Source organism: Drosophila miranda, assembly GCF_003369915.1.
Source record: "Drosophila miranda strain MSH22 chromosome Y unlocalized genomic scaffold, D.miranda_PacBio2.1 Contig_Y1_pilon, whole genome shotgun sequence".
NCBI lineage: Eukaryota > Metazoa > Arthropoda > Insecta > Diptera > Drosophilidae > Drosophila > Drosophila miranda.
The window spans coordinates 50,000,941-50,023,790 of NW_022881603.1; the positions used below are offsets into that span (position 1 = coordinate 50,000,941).

Below are 22,850 nucleotides of genomic sequence, written 5' to 3' on the forward strand. Positions count from 1 at the left end.
ATTTTCGTTCTTTGTGTGGGCGGAAAGGGGTGGGGAGAAATTTTGAGATATAAGTTTTACAGTGAGATTTAACAGGAGTGTGGATACCAAATTTGGTTACTCTAGCCTTAATAGTCTCTGAGATTTGCGGATGCCTCAGATTTTCGTCTTTTGTGGAGTCTGAAGGGGTTGTGGCGAAATTTTGACACAAAACGGTCAAGGTCCGATACCACAGGAGTGTGGATACCAAATTTGGTTGCTCTAACTTTTATAGTTTCTGAGAACCTTGAACTCACATTTTGCAATAGGCAAAACCGACTATGAAAACTGTGTGTTAGAGAGAGACGAAGCCAGAAAGAATGAAATTGTTTTCTTGATTGTGGCTATGTGGCTGCTCGGATGGTAGGTTGATCTATAGTATTATTGCAAGTTGGGAAGGGCGTTGTAGCCAGCCCTTTTAGGTTCGTTACAATATTGCGGGTATTTATTTTTTCTTTGCAGTTTTAAATATTCTAAATTACACCCATTCTTTTGATAATGTCTTTATCCATCCCAATTATGTCTGCAGTAATTTGGTTTTTCTCAAAAATTGCCCGTGATGAGTCTCCATCGTTTGTGATTCCAAATCCTTGTTTGGGCAGTCAACCTTCAGTGATAGTTTGTCTAAGAATTTTTCTTCCACTCTCGTGGAATTGTATATGTAAGTTCTAAAATAAACTCCTTACATATAATTCTTGCATGCAAAACCTGGTCACAAAGACAGCTACGATTTACCTGCCACAACCTCGCACGAAAAACGGTCACAATATGATTTTGAAGGGATTTAAAAACTGTGATAGCCGTTTTTGTATTTGTGTCCTAAGCGGCACACAAATCTTCGACTTTTGCCACCTCTTTTCGTCTAACTCGCCATTGTGCGTCGTTTAACTTCTTGATTTTGTATTGCTGTGACGAAACGAATAATTAAAAAAGATAAATTGAATTTAAATAAACAAATTAAGTGCATTTACTAAAACGTCTCAGAGGAGTCTCAGTTTACCAAAGAGAAGTCTCAAACATTAGATGTGTTGGTGTGCGATGTATTGTACAAGAGGCTGCGTGCCTTGTGTTTGAATTTTTCAATAGTTATTGAGCATGCCACTGAGCATGCAAAGAAACTCAGGGCAAGAACAAGTGGGACAATGGTAAGTGCCAAGTCCGGGGTGTAGGGAGACTAGCAGTATGTGTTTCTTCCTGTGAGCCTGTGAGGGTCACCACGGGATTCAAATACGGTATGAGCGAAGCTTTTATATTATGTCTAAGCACACAAAAGCACTAAAAACATGTGAGTTCTTCAGAGCAGAGGTTTTCGTTTTGTTTAGCGTCGAGTCGAGTGCTCGTAGACATGAAAACTGCTACTGCTACGCCCATCACCAGTGCCTTGAAATTCCCATTACGAAGTGAACGTCTGATCTCGAAACTGTAAAACCGGGCACACGTACACTCTCCGGAGAGTAAAACTTGACTTGAACATAAAACTTTGAATAATAGTCGATGCGGACGAGGAAATCGGAGCAATAATCGTCGAAACATGAGCGACAGACGAGGACTCGTCTTGGACTCAAACTCTATGGGGCTGTCCAATCCGGATACTCCCACGATCTCGGGGCAGCAGACGTCTCAGCAGGCGGTACAGGTGCAGCTGGCGCTGAAGGATCAGCAAAGCCAAAAGGCTCTACAGCAGGACACAGGGAATGTCGAAAATCAATCCGGTGTCTTCACGAACTACAGCAACCAAGACCACTCCAGGTGCAATGCTCGCACTGAGCCCATAGCTACGGAGTACTTTCACCGTTTGGTGGACCAACTGCCTGAGGCACATGACATGAGCGCTCAGATGAATCTGCAGCTGAACAAGACATTCCTAAAACGGCTGGACGAGATCGACGGCCTCAATTTTCCGAGCGTAGATTTAAGGACACAATCCACCCCAGAGGCTACCACTCAATACCTAACCCCAATCTTTGTTGGATTGCCTCCCACTCCAGCTGCGCCTGATCACTTTTCAAGAGTGGGTGGACGTCCTACTAAATGTCAACAGCGTCATGTTCACCAACTTGTCGGCAATTAAAGGGGAGACATACGGCAAGATCATGGACCGCGTTCAGTCGGTCAGTGGGGAGCAACAGCAGACGTTGGACGAAAACCGAAATCTGCGCAAGGACTTATGTGCAATCATAAAGCTCCTACAGAATGCCTATCACCGGAACATTTGGGACACGGACTGCCTTTCACTGGAAGCCCTGACTGTTAACCAAATTCTGGGCATAACCCACAGGCAGCGTCATTCGGAGAGCGTCAGTGAAATTGTAAGATATACAGCATTTAAAAAATCAGGTTGCTTCTCTCAATCGTTGTCTACTTCCTCCATAGAGCGATAGTGAATGCGGCCGGTGAAGATAACCTGTTTAGTCTTCCGTTACTACCGATGTTGTTTTTAGCTAAATTATATACATAAAATTAAGATTTACATTGTTCAGCAGCGTTTCTTGCGATAAATTTAATAATACTCATCTCATTCATTCTCCCAACTCATTCTCGTTTCAAAAACGGCGCTCATCATTTTCGGATCTTGACCTTGTATCACGCTCGTCAATTTGTTAGATATCCTCAAATCTTGTGGCTCATAGCCATACAATACAATACATTTAGTGGTAATATTTACCATAGTGTTGATGTTCCACTGGATGGGTAATTTTTGGTCGTCCCATCGTGTTTCATTTTCATTGGAAGGCAAAAGCATTGACAAAATAATCCGATTTACAATACTTTTCATCTTACTTAGAAAGGGTCACCACGATCGGTGATGATTGGCTTTCCCAAAAAGATGGCTACCTGCAGGGTATCAAGGACGTGTTTAGTTTCTGTATTAAGGATAATAAGAACGAGGGGGAACTTTTTGAGTTGCTGCTGCGACCGCAACTCTACATTTATACCCGATTCATATGTAGTCAGTATGGCTACATTGAGCGACAATGTCTGCGTTCGGGAGAGACAGAAAACGTGTCCCAACATGTTGTCGGGCGTCTAGGCGCTCACTTTTTGCGATAGGCAAAGCCGACCATGAAATGTGTGTGTCAGTGAGAGACAGAGCGAGAAAGAATAAGATTGCTTTTATCATTCTGACTATATTATTAATACGATCTGCAGTCTAAAAGCTCTCTTTATTGTTTATTGTTTATATAAGTTGAAAGTATTTTTCATCGAGTCGACCAATTTTCAGGTCATTTTTCGCCCACTCCTCTGAAAGTGCTGATTTTAAGTAATTTTTAACGTTTTATAATGTTGGAAGTAAATTGATCTGGCTACTCCATTTCTGACCATGTATGAGTGCATGTGTGTAAATGGATGAAGCAATAATTGCGTAATAAAACACACACACCCAACTCATATGCATGCAAATTAAAAAACTACAGCAGTTGAGGGTCACAATGGATTCCGGACAAAGGGTTTGCGCGATCTTAGTTTTTAGCTCGACTTTTCGGTGTCGCTTCTGGATCAAGACTGACTTGAACTTTTCGATCTTTGCATCGTCGATCCCTTTCGGGAATAGTTTTTCTATAAACATTTCAATTGATTTCGCCATCCCGAGTATTGAAATTCGTCATCCAAAGAGAGAACTGTAAAATGCCTAAAGTGCAGGATCTGCAGAAAGCCGGGTGTGAGATTGTTTATGAGAAGCCGGGTGTGGGCAAACATTGGTTTTCCATTTAGGCGAGTGTCAAAGATTGGGATTGTGGCGGGAGCCATTGAGATTGTACATGTTAGAAATCAATTAGGCGGAGGCCCAAGATTGAAATTGTTTTCGTTTTAGAAAGCCAAAGATTGTTTACAACTCGTATAAGAGCTCAATAGAATTGGGTACGTTAACTCAACCCATTCTTAAATGTTTCGTCCCGATACATTTTGAAGTTCTGATAGAGCTCTAATTTCTTCTGACAGATTTGAATGCTGCTTTCCACTATTTCTTCTGACGGTATACTTATTGATTTAATAAGTACAAATTTGGTTAGTTTATAGCCGAAGTAAAATAACATTATCAATATCAAAATGATTAAAAATAATGTTGTTAATGGTAAGGCCGTATTACCTAATGTTATAAGGGGATTTAAAATATTAACATTATCAAAAGAAAATTGCTTATCATTCGATTGTATATAATCAACTAATTCAAAATCGCTATATCTATGATGCGATATATATCTTAGAATTTTACCCTTATCATTTATGTGGGTTATATTATTTATTAAAATTGTGCTGTTGAATATAAGGAGATACGAACCTAACAAAGTAGTATTGTCTACGATATTTTTGCCTGAAACTAATATGGCACCATCCTGAATGATGTCTATTTCTTTGTTTTTTTCCCTTTTTTTAGTGCAGTTGGCTTTAAAGCCATTAAGTAAATTGGTGAAACAGGTCTTCTTTAAATTTATTTGTGCGTAATTGTTAAAAGTTTCACTTTTAAAATGATTCATTAAATAGAATTACTCCTTACATTCACAAACTTTTTCACTTATAACTAACATTCCATCATTTTGTGAGATGGCTCTTGCATGGTAAAACTTGCAAATATCTTTAATTTGAGGATATTTTATGTAAATGATTATTAAATCAGCATTTCGAATTATTTTAACCGTTGCAATGTCCAGCAGATCAGACAGTTCAACAGGATGTTTTTCATGCTTATAAATGTCCTCTATTTCGTTTGTATTTAAAATTTTTGTATTGAAAATGTTTACTTTTAAGAAGGTTATGGTATCAACTAAATTTAGTAGGTCAAAAGTTATTAATTTTAAACGATGCTTTCTCAATATCGTTTCTTCATTGAAGATGACATTTTTTAATGAATTTGATAGAAATTCAATTTCTTTGAAAAATTTGCAATTTATTACAAATTGTTTATTATTATTTTCAGTTAATTCAAAAAGTCGTCATGATCAGGGCTGCCTGCTATCCATTTCCAAATGGTACCTAATTCATTTATTCCCCTTTCATTCCGTTTTGGAACTAATTCTGATATCATTAATTTTAATAGACTTAAGTCCATTGATATTTCCCACTCATCGTCTGAATTAATTGATTTGTTGACATATTTGGATTCTTTATCAATTATCTCTCTATAAAAACTCAAATTAGTAATATGGAAAAGTTCAGCGTATGTTTCATAAGTGTAAACGTCTCTGTCGTCTTTGAGCAATAGATAGTCACTATGCGTATAGTCAATTACTTCCGAAGTCGTCAATATAACAAAAGTCAGTATTAGTATATTCGCATACATTTTCTGGAAAAAAAATATTTAATATTTGATGTTATCTTTATGTATAATTCTGTTTCTATTGTTGATTATAATTTTATTCGGTCGATTTTCCTTAACTACCTGCTTTTTGTATCGGGATTGAAGTTTATTTCTTTCCCCGAATTTCTTTTCATAAACTACTTCTCCTATTTTATAATCTTTTTCTCTTCTATCTTTGTTATGTAGCTTAAGCATTTTGGTCTGAGCTTCCTTAAGTAATATTGGATTATTTTTGTGCTCTATATTGTTATACAATATGTCATATTGCATTTGATTGGTCGTTGAATGTATCGTCAGGTTATATTTCAGTGCCGCCCTTATTATTATTTCTGAATAATCTGTTAGATTTAGTTCATCCTTGATGCACCGCGCTATTTCTGTTAGTGTGGAATGTACCCTTTCTACCTGACCATTTGAGGTGCTGTGTCTGGGATCAGCATAATAAATAGTTAAGTTACTTCTATGTGTGAATGATCTAAATTGTGCTGAAGTAAAGCTTGGTTCGTTGTCAGTCATTAAAGATGTTGCTAACGGAAAGTGTTGCAAAATTTCCATTACCTTATTTTCAATGTTTAATTTACTTTGAATTTCCTTGACCACCAAGTATTTGGAATAAAAATCTATACAAGTTATGAATGTTAGGTTTTGGGCATAGTATATGTCCAAGTGTCTCCTTCTTTTGCTGGAATGGGAGCTTCCCCAATTGGAATTTTTACAGGGTGTCTGTGATACTTATTTTTGTTACAGATCTCACAATTTTTTATATATTCTTTTAATTTTTTGTGCAGGTTTGGCCAATAATACAACTTAGTTATTTGTTTGTAATTTTCGTCTAGTCCTCTATGGGCTCTGCAATGTGTTTCTTCTATAATTATAGCTTTATCTTCTGAATTTACTACATCTTGGAGGAACTTTCTGGTGAAGAGAAATTTATTTATGAAGTTTTCTTATTTAGCTTTTAGTTTAGCTTATTTTGGATAAGGTATAAATCTTCTGAAGTGCATTGTATTCCTATGGTTAAGTGAGGCTGAATAAATTCCTTTAAAATGATCAGCAGATTGTCAACCGTATCAAATTCAATAATATGTCGGGTGTTTGAGACGCCAAGCTTTTTTGGCACCTATGTGTTTCAAAAATGAAAAGAGATTTCGGGTTTAACTTTATAATTCGTATTTAATCTTGGTGGCTTAGCGGAAGCCGATTGCTTGCTATTGCCAGATAAACCTTATGCGAGATCGATATGCAACCAATGCGCAGAGGGGTTAGCATAGAACCAAACTATAGACGACGGCGTTAGATCAAAGTGATTGCCGAAGTGGCGGCAGCAGATCAAAGTAGTTGCCGAAGTGGCGGCGGCAGAGAGCCCCTTTAGCGGGAGAGCGCAGCAGCTCTGCAGAACGTCAACGTTTTACAACATAGGCGGCTCTCTCTGCTCATACAATAATAATGTTAAGGTTACGGTTATTCTTCAGCGGCTGGCCCGAACATCGGGTATTTTCATAAACTTTTACTAACTCATGAACTGTGAATCTCCCTTGCGCTAATAGAAGCTGCTGTTTAAATTGGTTTAGAGGCTTGCTAGTCTCTTGAATGACGTTTTCAAAACTACTCTCTGCTGAATGCTGAGTATTTATATCTGATTCCGATTCTGTCTGGTCGACATCACTATCTGTCATATGATTTATTTGAATCCGAGATAAAGCGTCCGCTACTACGTTAGTTGAGCCTGGTTTATAAATGATTTTCGGTGTGAAACTTTCAATGAAGTAATACCAACGTTTCAACATTTGGATTTTTTTGCGACATTGCAAAGGACAAAGGTTGGTGATCTGTATGTATTTCAATTCCACTCACTCCGTATAAATAATTTCGCAAATTTTTTAATGCCCATACAATAGCTAATAATTCCTTTTTATTAGTAGCATATAATTGCTCGGTTTTACTTAAAGTTTTAGAAATAAATGTTATGGGATTCCCATCTTGCGACAAAACTGCACCTATTGCTATGTCCGATGCATCTGTGGTTAATGTGAATTTTTTATTGTAATCTGGTTGTACTAATTCAATATGTGCTATTAAACTGTCCTTTAAATTATTAAATGCTCCAATTGCTGGTTCATCCAGCTGTATTAATGTTTTCTTGGATGCACTTCGTGAAACTTTCCCATTTACTCCACTCAGATATTTTGTTAATGGTTTGGCAATTGTGGCATAATTTCGGAAAAATTTTCTGTAATACCCTGTTAGTCCTAAGAAGCTACGTAGCTCTCTGATATTTTTAGGAATTGGATAGTTTTGTATTGTGGATATTTTGTCTGGATCTGTTTTAATGATATTTTGGGAAACAATGTATCCCAGAAATTTGGTTTCCAATTGAAAGAATTTAGACTTCTCTAGGGAAATTTTCATATTAGCGTTTTGCAATATCTGTATTATATGAATTAGATCTTTATAATGTTGTTCTATAGTTTTTGAAAATATTATTATATCGTCCATATAGACGTGACAAGTTTTCCCAACTTGTTCTCTAAGTATATCGTCCATTGCCCTTTGGAAAATCCTGGGAGCGTTTGTCAATCCTATAGTCTATTAGTCTAGTAAAGTCTATTACTAGTCTATGCTTAGGAGTTCCGTCCTCATTTACTCCCTTCTTTGGTACTACTATTACCGGTGAATTATATGGGCTTTTACTAGGTCTGATTATACCTTCATCTAACATTTTACTTATTTCGTTATTAACGAAATCGTTAACCGAATAAGCGTATGGATACTGTTTGCCATATACCGGTCTATCATGTTGAGTGTTAATCTCTCCTTTTATATCCGTTCTGAACGGTAACTGTAAATCTATATTGGCATGGTCTTCTTCGATGATAGATACCATTTTCTCTCTGAGATTTATAAATTGTCCTCTTTGTAGATTATTGTGTTATACAATTTCATTTTTTTCAATTCAGAATTTGCATAACTTTGTATGTCGTATATTTCTACGACGGCGCGTTCAGGATTTTTGCATCCCAAACTTTTAAATTGTTCATTGTCGGATAATTCAACGACGGCGTGTTCAGGATTCTTTAATCCCAAACTATTCAAACTTTTAGTGTCGGATAATTCAACGACGGCGGGTTCAGGATATTTGAATCCCAAACTATTGACGGATAATTCTTCGTCGGCGTGCTCAGGATTTTTTGATCCCAAGCTATATAAACTTCCTTCTACCTTTACTGAATCACTTTTCATTTCTTTCTCTTCTTCAAAATATTTTTTTATTATATATTCCTTCAATGGAAGGATGGTTTTTCCTTCTATAAAGGTTAATTTGTTTAAAGAAAGGACCTCGTCATATATTAGTTTCTCTTCATTGTCTTTATAACTTAAAGTCCCCTTTCCTGTATCAATAACAGCTCCGATTTTCTTTAATAGGTTAAATCCTATTAGTAAATCTGCCTCCATTCCATCTATTTCGTAAAACACTTGTTTTGTGTTGAAAAGAGTTATATTATGGAAATATTTAATTATTGAAAACCCATTTACTGTAGCAACTTTCTTATAAATTGATAATTCTTTTTATTTTCGTAAACTCCCTTTTTTATATAACAGGAATTTGCTCCCGTATCTATCAAAACTTTTAATTCTCTGTTTATTTTTTTATCTACTCTTTTTAAGTAGGGCAGACCTACTTCGGGGGCTGATCTAAAAAATGGTCCTCCTCAATGTTATTTATCCGCATTGCTTTATTAGCCGGTTGTTCCGACGTTTCATTTGGTTTACGTTTCTGCGCTTGATTTGCGTTAGATTGATTATTCGGTACTACGTTTGCCCTAAAATGCTGAGCTTGGTTATAGTTGTTATTATTTCTCCTATAATAACCATTAGTATTCTCCCGATAATATCTATTATTATTATTATTATTATTTTCCCTGAATTGATTGCTGTTCTGTCGGTTCTGGATTTGTAATGATTCGTCTACATCCATTGGTTCTGGGGCCTGATTTTGTTTTCTATTAACCAAGAAATAGGGTTGTCCCCATGACATGTTATTCCTCTGAAAATCCCTTTTTTGGTCGAATGGTTAACAATTAGTCCTTGGTTGTCGTTGGTTGAATCTTAATGTATTGTAATTATTATTCCCTGAATTTCTGGGGCCACTGAATTGGTAGGCCAATTGGGCCCGAATGTTATTTGATTGCAATTCCTGTACCTTTTCCAAGGCATTCGGTAAATCTGGGGGATTCAATGAAAGTAGGATTTCTGCAATGCCGCCGTTTAGGCCAGTGACAAAAATGCGTAAGGCATTGTCTCTAATTTTTTTATTTGATTCTTTTGTGATTTCACTGTCCTTTCCGTGAGTCATTATTGTCTTATTTATTAACAAGGTCATTTTCTTGTTAACCTCGTTATAGAAATCTATTATTGAAATCTCCTGTTCTATTATGTAAATTGGTCTCTTGTCACAGTAAACAAAGTCAAGTCGTGAAAGTATGGCATCAAAATTTAAAACTGTCCCGTGGTTGGTCAGTGCGTCATGTGCTGGTCCTGTTATTTTGTTTCTTAAAATTGTTAAGGCAATATAATATTGCTTACTTCCTTTCTTATATAATTTCACTGCAGTTTCTGCAGCTGCCCTCCATCCTACTTATTGGTTCAATCCACCATTGAAAATTGGTAGGGATTCTATTACCTTTAATGTGGTGTCATCTTTTATTGTCTCGTCTATTGTTTCTGCCTGATAATCTAATACCTGATCGGATTTAGTTTCTATTTGTTGTTTCAAATTTACTATTTGCTCCTGTAGTTGTGAAATTTGAAGTGCTATCAATTGTTTGACCAGATCTTCAGTGAGTTCGGTCCTTGTTTGTGAGTTAATCATTTTTAGTTTTCCAAACTCTAAAGTTAGTTGATCCACCTTAAATTTTTCTTATATGTTTGTTTTTATATTCTTGACCACCGCTGGGCTTAAACCTAATTGAACTTATATATTTAGTACTACAACTTTCGCTCACGAACTATCCGGTAGGGGTCGTCCTTCTTAGGGCCTTCCTTCTTGGTTTGGCTGACAGATCTTCGAACGGGTCTTCCTTCTTGATTTGGCTGACAGATCTTCGAACGGGTCTTCCTTCGTAAATTTCTTTATTGTTTAACTGGGTCTTCTGGGGTCTTCCTTCTTTGGTTTAGCTGATAGTTTCACTTTCTTTGTGTTTTGTTTTGACTGGTTTTGTTTAAAGATTGTGGTTTTTTTGGTTTTCTTGTATTTTTGAATTGTCTTGATTAGCTTTTCTTGTATTTATTTTTACACACCCTAAGCTCCGGTTTGTTTCCTTTTTATTTATCTTTTCTTATCTAATATCTCACAGTCACTCCGCGTTTTTATATTGAAGGATTTATTCCATTAATTAATTGTCCTTCGGGTTTCGGCACGACGCAACACTTTTATTATTCGGTGCTTTTTATACAACGTCGCCCCACGTTGGGCGCCAATTAAATAACTGCGGTAGCGGATTGCGTTTTTAAAAAGTTTTTATTTAACTTCTAAGTTTACAGATATAGATTTAAGTTGAGGGTCACAAAGGATTCCGGACAAAGGGTTTGCGCGATCTTAGTTTTTAGCTCGACTTTTCGGTGTCGCTTCTGGATCAAGACTGACTTGAACTTTTTGATCTTTGCATCTGAGTAAATCAAATGAATCTGTTGATGTAGATTCACTTGATTTTGTGGTGAATGTCAATTCATCACGTCGGGGTCACCAAATGATCAAATCAAATGAATCTGTTGATGTAGATTCACTTGATTCTGGTGATTGTCAATATGACAATCGTATGCTGAAAATGTAAATTTGTATGCTACCGGTTCATGTACCAGTAACAAATGGTCGCCGCAATCGGTACTTGAACAAATTGGGCTTCGGAGATGTGAATACGTCAGAGTTTTCTTTCGTACTGATTTTATTTGGTAAAATGCAAGGTTTATATACAATTTCTAAGAGTATGATTGTTTACTTAGGATCTTAGGTATGTTTAATTAGTTCTGAGTATAATATTGCTAGGGAAATGTGTTATATCTATTTAGGACTAAGCAATTACTACAAATCCAACAGTGGAATATTCCAAGGGTCATATTTATGACGGTCACAATGGTTATCATGCAGATGGTGTGAGATTTGACCACATGCAGGTCATCCAGAATGTGTTTTATGATAGTGCCGTAAATATCTTAACAGTGTATGTACACAAATGCATGCAGCTGTCCGTTGTATATTTATTTAGGTCAGTAGTGCATGTCACATATTTATATTTAGAGCATATTATCGTTTATTTCTTTAGGTGGCTGGGAAATCTTAACCTTTTTATGGCTAGCTATTTGTCTAGGTCTAATCATACGATTTTGTACTTTAGTTGAAATCGTACATCCTCCCGGCCGTTGAACATAGTATGCTCAACCATCATCAATATTGATTGTGAACGGATGCCTTGGTGCGTTTTATTCACTAGCTGATGAGCTAAGTGTATGTCTCTGCTGAGAAGGGAGTCTTGTTGTGTACCACCTTTTAACCAGATGAATCATTACAATGATCATGATTTGTTCTAGTAGTTTAGGCTTGGCTCTAGTGCATTTCACGCAGTTCTGCACAATACTTCTGGCCATGTTTTTTCCTTTGAGTATCCAGTACTGTTGTCGTGATGCTGTCAGCAATGCCTGGGGGCCGCAATGCATGTTTTCCTTGTGTATCTTACCAAGGATCAACTTCACAATTGGATCGTTGAAGGGCAGGAGCATTGGGTGTTTGGCGTCAAATGAAATGCTTGCCGCTTCCAGTCGACCACCTACTCGGAAGATTCCCTCCTGATCCATGAATGGTGTTAGAGAGTTAATCGAACTTCCCTTTTGTGTTTCCTTATGTTTTGTTAAGTGACGTATGTCTTCTTTGAAGTCATTCTGTTGTATGTAACGAATGAGAATTTTCTGAGCTTCTTTCATCTCATTGAATTGGACAGTCTTGCTTGTGTGCGTTTTCTTTCCTCGAAAACGCATCATGTAAGCTACTATTCTCAATAGCTTGTTGTATGAGTTGTGCTTTATTTTGTAGATTAGGTCATCCTCCTGAGTGATAGTCATAATTGATGACTGACCAATCTTTTGGGGATTTGCACTGATCAAATCCTCTTTTGTAGCCACAAATGGTGGTGGCCATGTAGATGTTGGGCCGTGTAAAAATAGTTGTCCATAAAACCACATGCTATGTTTTATGAACTTCGTCGCCGTCATTCCTCTGGAGAGTACATCTGCTGCATTATTTTCGGATGAGACATGCCTTCACTGTCTTTGTATCGTCAATTCTTGAATCGTAGCTATTCTTGTAGCTACGAATTTGTCTCGGATGGATGACGAGCAGTTAATCCATGACAATACGATCCTTGAGTCAGACCAAAAGAAGGTTGATGCATCTTCCATTGATAACTCTTCCTTTACTTTTGCTGTCACTTGAGCACCTAACACCGCCGCTTTTAGTTCCAAACGGGGTAATGTTAATGCATTGATGGGCGCTAAAGGCGATTTGGCACATAGCAATTGAATCGTTGCCCGCTTATCCTTATGTATTGCTCGGATATATACTGCAGCTCTAAATGCTTTCTCCGATGCGTCAACAAAGGTATGTATCTCCGATGATATCGGAATTTGTCCTTGGAATATATGACGTGGTACTTGTATGGAGTTTAATAATTTTAACTCCTCCCTGTACCTTTTCCATTCCTCCTGGAGATGAACTGGAAGCGCTTCTTTGTAGTCAAAACCTTCCTTTGTGAGATGCTGCATAAAGATTTTTGCTTTCATAACAACGGGTGAAAACAATCCAAGCGGATCGAAGATCCTAAAAATTTCGGATACGACATCTCTTCTGGATATTGTTTCCTTAGTGGCAATCTCCGTTTTTCCACAGAAATGGTCGGATTTAGGCATCCACGTTATTCCCAGGGTCTTCACGCTGCAGTCTTCATAAGTGGTATCCTCCAGTTGTACATTTGGAATCATGTCTTCCTTCGGAATGTTCTGTAGTATGTGCACGTTGTTTGTGCACCATTTTTTCAGCTTAAATCCAGAATTTTGTAGGAGTTGGTTAAGTTCCTTTTGTTTCTGGAGGGCCTCTGGTATGGAATCTGCTCCTGTTAAGCAATCATCCACATAGAAATCCTTTTCTAGTGCATCAGCTCCAGCCGGGTATTCTCTCTTGCCCTTTTGAGCAAGATATTGTAGGCATTTTGTGGCTAAATATGGAGCTGCCTTAGTTCCGTATGTTACAGTTTTGAGTCTGTAATATCTCAGATCTTCTGATGGATCATTTCGCCATACAATTGTTTGATAGTACTGGTCCTCAGGATTGACCCAGATCTGACGATACATTTTTTCGATGTCTGCCGTAAATACATATTTGTGCATCCGGAATCGAAGCAATATTGAAAATATCGAACTTTGCACAGTCGGACCTTTATGCATCAAATCGTTGAGTGATTTGCCGGACGACGTAACAGCAGAAGAATCAAAGACAACTCTCATTTTTGTTGTAGAGCTGTCAGGTTTCATCACACAGTGATGTGGAATAAAATAACGTGATCGTGCTATTTCCTGAGTGTGCATTTCCTTCATATGCCCAAGTGCCTCATATTCTTTCATGAATTGCACATAGCTTGCCTTGGTTTCCGGATCTCGTGACAGTCGTTTTTCCAGGCAAAAAAGTCGACGTGTAGCCAAATCACGGCTCTCCCCTAGGGAAGAAGCATCTTCCAAAAATGGGGAGTCTGACAATGAATTTCTTGTCACATGCCATTTAAATATTTTGAACAAAATATTGCTCACATCGCTTCTCTAGAGGGGATAAGCATGGTGTGTTGCTCGGGAATGAATCCAATTCCCAAAACTTGGAGATTTGCTGATCCACCTTGTCCTCCTCAGTCAAAACTGCACACGTGCTTTGGCTCTTTGACTCCTGTCTTAACTTGCCAGCCACTATCCAGCCTAGTTTCGTTTCCTGTAGCCTGGGCAAACCTTTTCCAATTGATACATGCTTGTCTTGCATGATTTCGAAGTAATGTTCTGCTCCCAACAGTATGTCTATTCTTCCAGTCTTGTCAAAATTGGGATCCGCCAACGTGATATTTTTCGGAAGCTTCCAACGAGACGTATCAATTGACTGTGCTGGTTGATCTGCCACTATGTGTGTCAATACTATTACTTCTAGTCTTGTATTAAACTTGTTATCTTGTGAAGTAAGCATAACATTGACTCTTGCTTTTGACGTTTGTGTTCGTCGGCCAATTCCATTTATTTGTAGTTCTGATTTTGTGACTTTCAGATCTAATATTTTCAATGCTCTTTCAGAAATCACATTGACTTGAGAGCCTGAATCAAGTAGGGCTCTAAATTCACCCATTTGTCCATTGTTGCCTTTTATTGTAACAAGAGCAGTAGCTAGTAATACATAAGTGTTTTGACTACTATTTGCTGGTGCTGCAGTTTTGGCTTCAGACTTGATTTCCAAATGTAGTAGAGTGTTGTGTCCTTTATTGCACTTAACACAATCTCTTCTTTGGCAATTCTTTGCAGTGTGAACGCGTTTGAAACATTTGACGCAAAGTTGGTTCTTTTGAACCCAATTTAACCTCTCTGCGACAGTTTTTTTTAAAAACTGCGTGCATTTGTAAATAGCGTGATTTGGCTTTTCACAAAAATAGCAGACATACTGACTTTCAGTTCCTGCTGAGGCACATGTGATGGGTTTCTTTGTTTTTTCCCATCCAATGGCTTCCAAGGTAAGGAGCCTTTGTTCGAGAAATTTCATTAATTCGCTCAAAAGCTGTAATTTCTTTGTACTTTGTATGGATTGTTCATACAAAGTGTGAGTCTGACGATCTAACTTTTTTGTCAAAACACATAGAAGAATCGGACCCCATCCAGCTGTCTCTATATTTATGTTATTGAGTGCTGATAATGTTTCCTTTACATTATCGTGCAAAGCCTTAATGGACTTTGCATCATTGGAAGTGCTTGGTTGATCCAATAATTTTTGAATTAATGCGTTACTAAGCACTCTTTTGTTGCTGAAACGCTCTTGAAGCATGTTCCATGCCGTTGTGTAATTATTTTCTGTTAGCGAAAGGTGGCGTATTAAATTTTCCGCTTCTCCGTAACATTGGTTTTTAAATACCACATCTTCTGAATGACGGGTACCGATGCTTCATGAATCATTTGTTTAAAAATGTCATGAAATTGTTGCCATTTTAAGTAGTCACCATCAAATTTAGGGATAGCAACCTTAGGCAGGGGTAATGCATTATGCATATGTGGAGCAGCGATAATTTGTTGAACAGCGTCTGCTTCAGTCATTGTTTGGACTGTTACTACTGCATCTTCAGCTGCAATGTAACTGTTAATGTTATATCCCATTTTCACAGGATCAATGCATTTGTTATAAATTTGAACGTGGATCGCTCTAATCTCATCCCAATATTTGATTATTATTGGTTTGAAGTCCTTTCGCGTCTCATTCGTCATTCTGTTCATGATGCGCTCTAGACTTTCAAGCAGCACCTTTTGTTCTCGGATCATGGGCTCTATTTCAGGCTCACTCTCCATAGATGTAATGGATCCTGTATCTACATCCATTTCTAGTGCAGCTAACTGCTTTGTAAATTCGTCTTTATATCTGACGACCAACTCTTTTGTGTGTTTGAAATATTCGTTAGAGAAATAACTGTGCTCAATTTTTGAGTTTTGAGTTATTTTTTTGATGTTACATTCCTCCTTTGAAAATGCGTCCCAGAGCTTTGATAGGTTCTGAATGCGGGATTTAAAATATTCTGGTTTCTGCTTCCTTTCAGCAGAATCCTTTTTATAATTTCGTACCAGGCTCTGAATCTCTTCGCCTGTGGCAAGCTGCCTGTCTAGCATAACATTAATGCTTGATGATGCCATTTTATTTTATTTATTTTAATACTTTGACCCGATGGAGGTAATTTGTTTGTCACTATGACTGGTTGTGCCTCTACTCACAACCACGAAGATGGTCAAAGTATCTCAATAAATATTTATGACACTGGAATTCTTATTTCCAATTCAACCTTAGTCGCCAAGTTGACCGTGATGGTTGAGTTAGATCCAAATAACTCCAATTACGCTTTCCTTCACCGAAGGTTTTAAATCACAACTGTGAGTGTTGTTGTATGTATGTAAATTGGTTGCCAAGTTGACCAATTATGTAGGATTTTTCAACTAAATCCAAGTTCCAAATCGGGAACAACAATCCAGATGAACGGTTAAGTGTCCAAAAAGTCGGGGGTCACCAAATGAACAAATCAAATGAATCTGTTGATGTAGATTCACTTGATTTTGTGGTGAATGTCAATTCATCACGTCGGGGTCACCAAATGAGTAAATCAAATGAATCTATTGATGTAGATTCACTTGATTTTGTGGTGAATGTCAATTCATCACGTGGGGGTCACCAAATGAACAAATCAAATGAATCTGTTGATGTAGATTCACTTGATTCTGGTGATTGTCAATATGACAATCGTATGCTGAAAATGTAAATTTGTATGCTACCGGTTCATGTACCAGTAACAAATGGTCGCCGCAATCGGTACTTGAACAAATTGGGCTTCGGAGATGTGAATACGTCAGAGTTTTCTTTCGTACTGATTTTATTTGGTAAAATGCAAGGTTTATATACAATTTCTATGAGTATGATTGTTTACTTAGGATCTTAGGTATGTTTAATTAGTTCTGAGTATAATATTGCTAGGGAAATGTGTTATATCTATTAAGGACTAAGCAATTACTACAAATCCAACAGTGGAATATTCCAAGGGTCATATTTATGACGGTCACAATGGTTATCATGCAGATGGTGTGAGATTTGACCACATGCAGGTCATCCAGAATGTGTTATATGATAATGCCGTAAATATCTTAACAGTGTATGTACACAAATGCATGGATCTGTCCGTTGTATATTTATTTAGGTCAGTAGTGCATGTCACATATTTATATTTAGAGCATATTATCGTTTATTTCTTTAGGTGGCTGGGAAATCTTAACCTTTTTATGGCTAGCTATTTGTCTAGGTCTAATCATACGATTTTGTACTTTAGTTGAAATCGTACAGCATCGTCGATCCCTTTTGGGAATAGTTTTTCTATAAACATTTGAATTGATTTCGCCATCCCGAGTATTGTATTTCGTCATCCAAAGAGAGAACTGTAAAATGCCTAAAGTGCAGGATCTGCAGAAAGCCGGGTGTGAGATTGTTTATGAGAAGCCGGGTGTGGGCAAACATTGGTTTTCCATTTAGGCGAGTGTCAAAGATTGGGATTGTGGCGGGAGCCATTGAGATTGTACATCTTAGAAATCAATTAGGCGGAGGCCCAAGATTGAAATTGTTTTCGTTTTGGAAAGCCAAAGATTGGTTATAGGAGCTCAATAGAATTGGGTACGTTAACTTGCATGCAAATTAAAAAACTACAGCAGTGGATTGCGTTTTTAAAAAGTTTTTATTTAATTCTAAATTTACAGATATGGACTTAAGTTGAGGGTTACAAAGGATTCCGGACAAAGGGTTTTCGCGATCTTAGTTTTAATCTCGACTTTTCGGTTTGTCTTCTGGATCAAGACTGCATTGAACCTTGATCTTTGCATCGTCAATCCCTTTCGGTAATAATTTTTCTAAAAACATCCCGATTGATCTCGCCATCCCGAATATTGGATTTCGTGTGTGAGATTGTTTATCAGAAGCCAGGTGTGGGCAAAGATTGCTTTTCCATTTAGGCGACTGTCAAAGATTGGGATTGTGGCGGGAGCCCAAGATTGAGATTGTATATCTTAAAAATGAATTGGGCGGAAGCCTAAGATTTAGCTTGTGGTGGGAGCTAAATATTGAGATTGATTATATTTTGAAACAAGGGGGAACGTTGTGAGTTGCTGCGGAAACCGCAACTCTATATTTATACCCGATACATAGTCAGTATGGCTACATTGAGCGACAATGTGTGCGGGAGAGACAGAAAACGTGTCTGAACATGTCGTCGGGCGCTGCGTAGCCACTAAAAATTATCCGATGTGATCCAGATTGAGCAATCTCATAGATACGGTCAATCTCTATGATTGTGCGTTTTATGATTTCTCGTATCTTTACTATTGTGGACGCCACAGATTTTCGTTCTTTGTGTGGGCGGAAAGGGGTGGGGAGAAATTTTGAGATATAAGTTTTATAGTGAGATTTAACAGGAGTGTGGATACCAAATTTGGTTACTCTAGCCTTAATAGTCTCTGAGATTTGCGGATGCCTCAGATTTTCGTCTTTTGCGGATGCTGAAGGGGGTGTGGCGAAATTTTGACACAAAACGGTCAAGGTCCGATATCACAGGAGTGTGGATACCAAATTTGGTTGCTCTAACTTTTATAGTTTCTGAGAACCTTGAACTCACATTTTGCAATAGGCAAAACCGACTATGAAAACTGTGTGTTAGAGAGAGACGAAGCCAGAAAGAATGAAATTGTTTTCTTGATTGTGGCTATGTGGCTGCTCGGATGGTAGGTTGATCTATAGTATTATTGCACGTTGGGAAGGGCGTTGTAGCAAGCCCTTTTAGGTTCGTTACAATATTGCGGGTATTTATTTTTTCTTTGCAGTTTTAAATATTCAAAATTACACCCATTCTTTTGATATTGTCTATATCCATCCCAATTATGTCTGCAGTAATTTGGTTTTTCTCAAAAATTGCCCGTGATGAGTTTCCATCGTTTGTAATTTCAAATCCTTGTTTGGGCAGTCAACCTTCAGTGATAGTTTGTCTAAGAATTTTTCTTCCACTCTCGTGGAATTGTATATGTAAGTTCTAAAATAAACTCCTTACATATAATTCTTGCATGCAAAACCTGGTCACAAAGACAGTTACGATTTACCTGCCACAACCTCGCACGAAAAACGGTCACAATATGATTTTGAAGGGATTTAAAAACTGTGATAGCCGTTTTTGTATTTGTGTCCTAAGCGGCACACAAATCTTCGACTTTTGCCACCTCTTTTCGTCTAACTCGCCATTGTGCGTCGTTTAACTTCTTGATTTTGTATTGCTGTGACGAAACGAATAATTAAAAAAGATAAATTGAATTTAAATAATTATACGATCTGGTTCAGTTTTTGCACTCTGGAAGATATACTCATCCTCTCCGACATAGTCCGGATATAAAATGTCGTTGCTCTAGCTCTTATAGTCTTTGAGCACTAGGTGCTAATAGGGAAGGACAGACAGACAGGGCTCAATCGACTCGGCTATTGATGCTGATCAAGAATATATACCTTATGGGGTCGGAAAAAATTCCTTCTGGACGTTACACACATCCATTTTCACCACAAATCTAAGTTTGACTGCCCAAACAAGGATTTGGAATCACAAACGATGGAAACTCATCACGGGCAATTTTTGAGAAAAACCAAATTACTCATTTTGAGTATCGGGTATAAAAAACCAATTAGGCGGAGGCCCCATAGTGAAAATGTTTTCGTCTTAGAAAGCCAAGGATTGTTTACAACTCGTATAAGAGCTCAATAGAATTGGGTACGTTAAATCCCCCCATTCTTAAATGTTTTGACCAATACATTTTTAAGTTCTGATAGAACTCTAATTTCTTCTGATAGTATTTGAGTGCTGTTTTCCACTATTTCTTCTGAAGGTATCCTTATCGATTTAATAAGTACAACTTTGGTTCATTTAAAGCCTAAGTAAAATAAAATGATTAAAAATAATGTTGTTAATGGTATGGGCGTATTACCAAATGTTATAAGTGGATCTTAAATATTAACATTATCAAAGGAAAAATTTGTATCATTCGATTGTACATAATCAACTAATTAAAAATCGCTACATCTCTGATGCGATATGTATTGTAGAATTTTACCCTTTTATACCCGATACTCAAAATGAGTATTGGGGTATATTAGATTTGTGGTAAAAGTGGATGTGTGTAACGTCCAGAAGGAATCGTTTCCGACCCCATAAAGTATATATATTCTTGATCAGCATCAATAGCCGAGTCGATTGAGCCCTGTCTGTCTGTCCGTCTGTCCGTCCGTTCCCTTCAGCGCCTAGTGCTCAAAGACTATAAGAGCTAGAGCAACGATGTTTTGGATCCAGACTTCTGTGATATGTCACTGCTACAAAAATATTTAAAAACTTCGCCCCGCCCACTTCCGCCCCCACAAAGGACGAAAATCTGTGGCATCTACATTTTTAAAGATAGTATAAAACTAAAAACGCAGAATCGTAGAAGATGACTATATCTTCTAGAGTGCAAAATCTGAACCAGCTTGTATAATTATTATAGCCAGAATCAAGAAAACAATTTCATTCTTTCTCGCTCGTCTCTCTCTCTAACACACAGGTTTCATGGTCGGTTTTGCCATTTGCAAAATATGAGTTCAAGGATCTCAGAACCTATAAGAGCCAGAGCAACCAAATTTGGTATCCACACTCCTGTGATATCGGACCTTGACCGTTTCGTGTCCAAATTTCGCCACACCCCCTTCCGCCCACGCAAAGGACGAAAATCTGGGGCAACCACAAATCTCAGAGACTATTAAGGCTAGAGTAACCAAATTTGGTATCCGCACTTCTGTTAGATCTCACTATAAAACGTATATCTCAGAATTTCGCCCCACCCCCTTCCGCCCCCACAAAAGACGAAAATCTGTTACATCCACAATATTGAGGATACGAGAAAACTAAAAACTCAGAATAATAGATAATGACCATATCTATCAGATTGCTGAATCTGGGTCAGATCGGATCATTTTTGTAGCCAAAAGGAACAAATCAATTTGCAGTGGCTACGCAGTCCCCGACGTCACGCTCAGACTGATTTTCTGTCTCTCTCGCACGCACTCTGTCGTGTCGTTCAATATTAGCGGCGTCTGCCGGAGAGAGCCATACTGACTTAGTACCGGGTATAACTGTAGAGTTGCGGTGTCCGCAGCAACTCACAACGTTCCACCTCGTTTTATTTATGTAGTGTAAAGAGTTTTATTTGATAGAAGAAGGTCCGTTGTGTTTGAGTTCTGATAAGTGAATGTTTATTGGAATATTTTTGAGTCTTAGCCTAGGGTACAATTGTTCTTATGTTTATCGGAGAGCGAGAGTTCTCCCATGCATCTTATGAAGAGAGTACCACTGCATTAGTATTAGTGCGAGCGGTCTCTGCCTGAGTCTATATTAATGCATGATCAGCATTAAGTGGATTATTGAAAGAGCCCCTTAGCCTCAGTATGAGTGCGTTGGGGTTCTGCCTGTGTTTTAGGGAAAAGATTGATCAGCAGTTTCGCGCTTATATATGAGTTTATATATATAACAGAGTATTACATATGTACATGCAAGTTAACGTACCCAATTATATTGAGCTCTTATACGAGTTGTAAACAATCTTTGGCTTTCCAAACGAAAACAATTTCAATCTTGGGCCTCCGCCTAATTGATTTCTAAGATGTACAATCTCAAGTGCTCCCGCCGAAATACCAATCTTTGACACTCGCCTAAATGGAAAACCAATGTTTGCCCACACCCGGCTTCTCATAAACAATCTCACTCTCGGCTTTCTGCAGATCCTGCACTTTAGGCATTTTACAGTTCTCTCTTTGGATGACGATATCCAATACTCGGGATGGCGAAATCAATTGAAATGTTTATAGAAAAACTATTCCCGAAAGGGATCAACGATGCAAAGATCAGAAAGTTCAAGTCAGTCTTGATCCAGAAGCGACACCGCAAAGTCGAGCTAAAAATTAAGATCGCGCAAACCCTTTGCCCGGAATCCTTTGTGACCCTCTACTTAAATCTATATCAGTGAAGTTAGAAGTAATATAAAAACTTTTTAAAAACACAATCCGCTACCGCAGTTATTTAATTGGCGCCCGTGGGGCGACGTTGTATAAAAAGCACCGAATAATAAAAGTGTTGCGTCGTGCCGAAACCCGAAGCACAATTAATTAATGGAATAAATCCTTCAGATATAAAAACGCGGAGTGACTGTGAGATATAAGATAAGAAAAAGTGAGATAAAAAGGAAACAAACCGGAGCTTAGGGTGTGCAAAAATAAAGACAATATACAATACAAATAGAATACAAAATACAAATAAATACAAAAGCTAATCAAGACAATTCAAAAATACAAAAAAAACCAAAAAACCAAAGTTTTTAAACAAAACCAACCAAACCAAAACACAAAGAAAGTGAAACTATCAGCTAAACCAAAGAAGGAAGACCCCCAGAAGATCCAGTTAAACAAAGAAATTTAAGAAGGAAGACCCGTTCGAAGACCTGTCAGCCAAATCAAGAAGGAAGACCCGTTCAAAGATCTGTCAGCCAAACTAAGAAGGACGACCCCTACCGGATAGTTCGTGAGCAAAAGTTGTATTAATAAATTTTTAAGTTCAATTAGGTTATATTAGATTATAAAAACAAACATATAAGACAAATTTAAGGTGGATCA

At 37.7% G+C, this 22,850-nt stretch overlaps 1 long non-coding RNA gene across 2 annotated transcripts; it reads right to left on the minus strand.

The window, feature by feature from the left end:
• Positions 1 to 447: 447 nt before the first annotated feature.
• LOC117190720 lies at positions 448 to 1,314 on the minus strand. 2 transcript variants are annotated; one of them, XR_004473804.1, is made up of 3 exons: positions 1,019 to 1,314; positions 754 to 924; positions 448 to 686 (listed from the first exon to the last, which is right to left on the minus strand). It is a non-coding gene; the product is annotated as an uncharacterized LOC117190720 (long non-coding RNA). The 2 variants fall into 2 exon arrangements; XR_004473803.1 differs by having other exon boundaries at positions 990 to 1,314.
• Between the last annotated feature and the right edge of the window lie 21,536 nt (positions 1,315 to 22,850).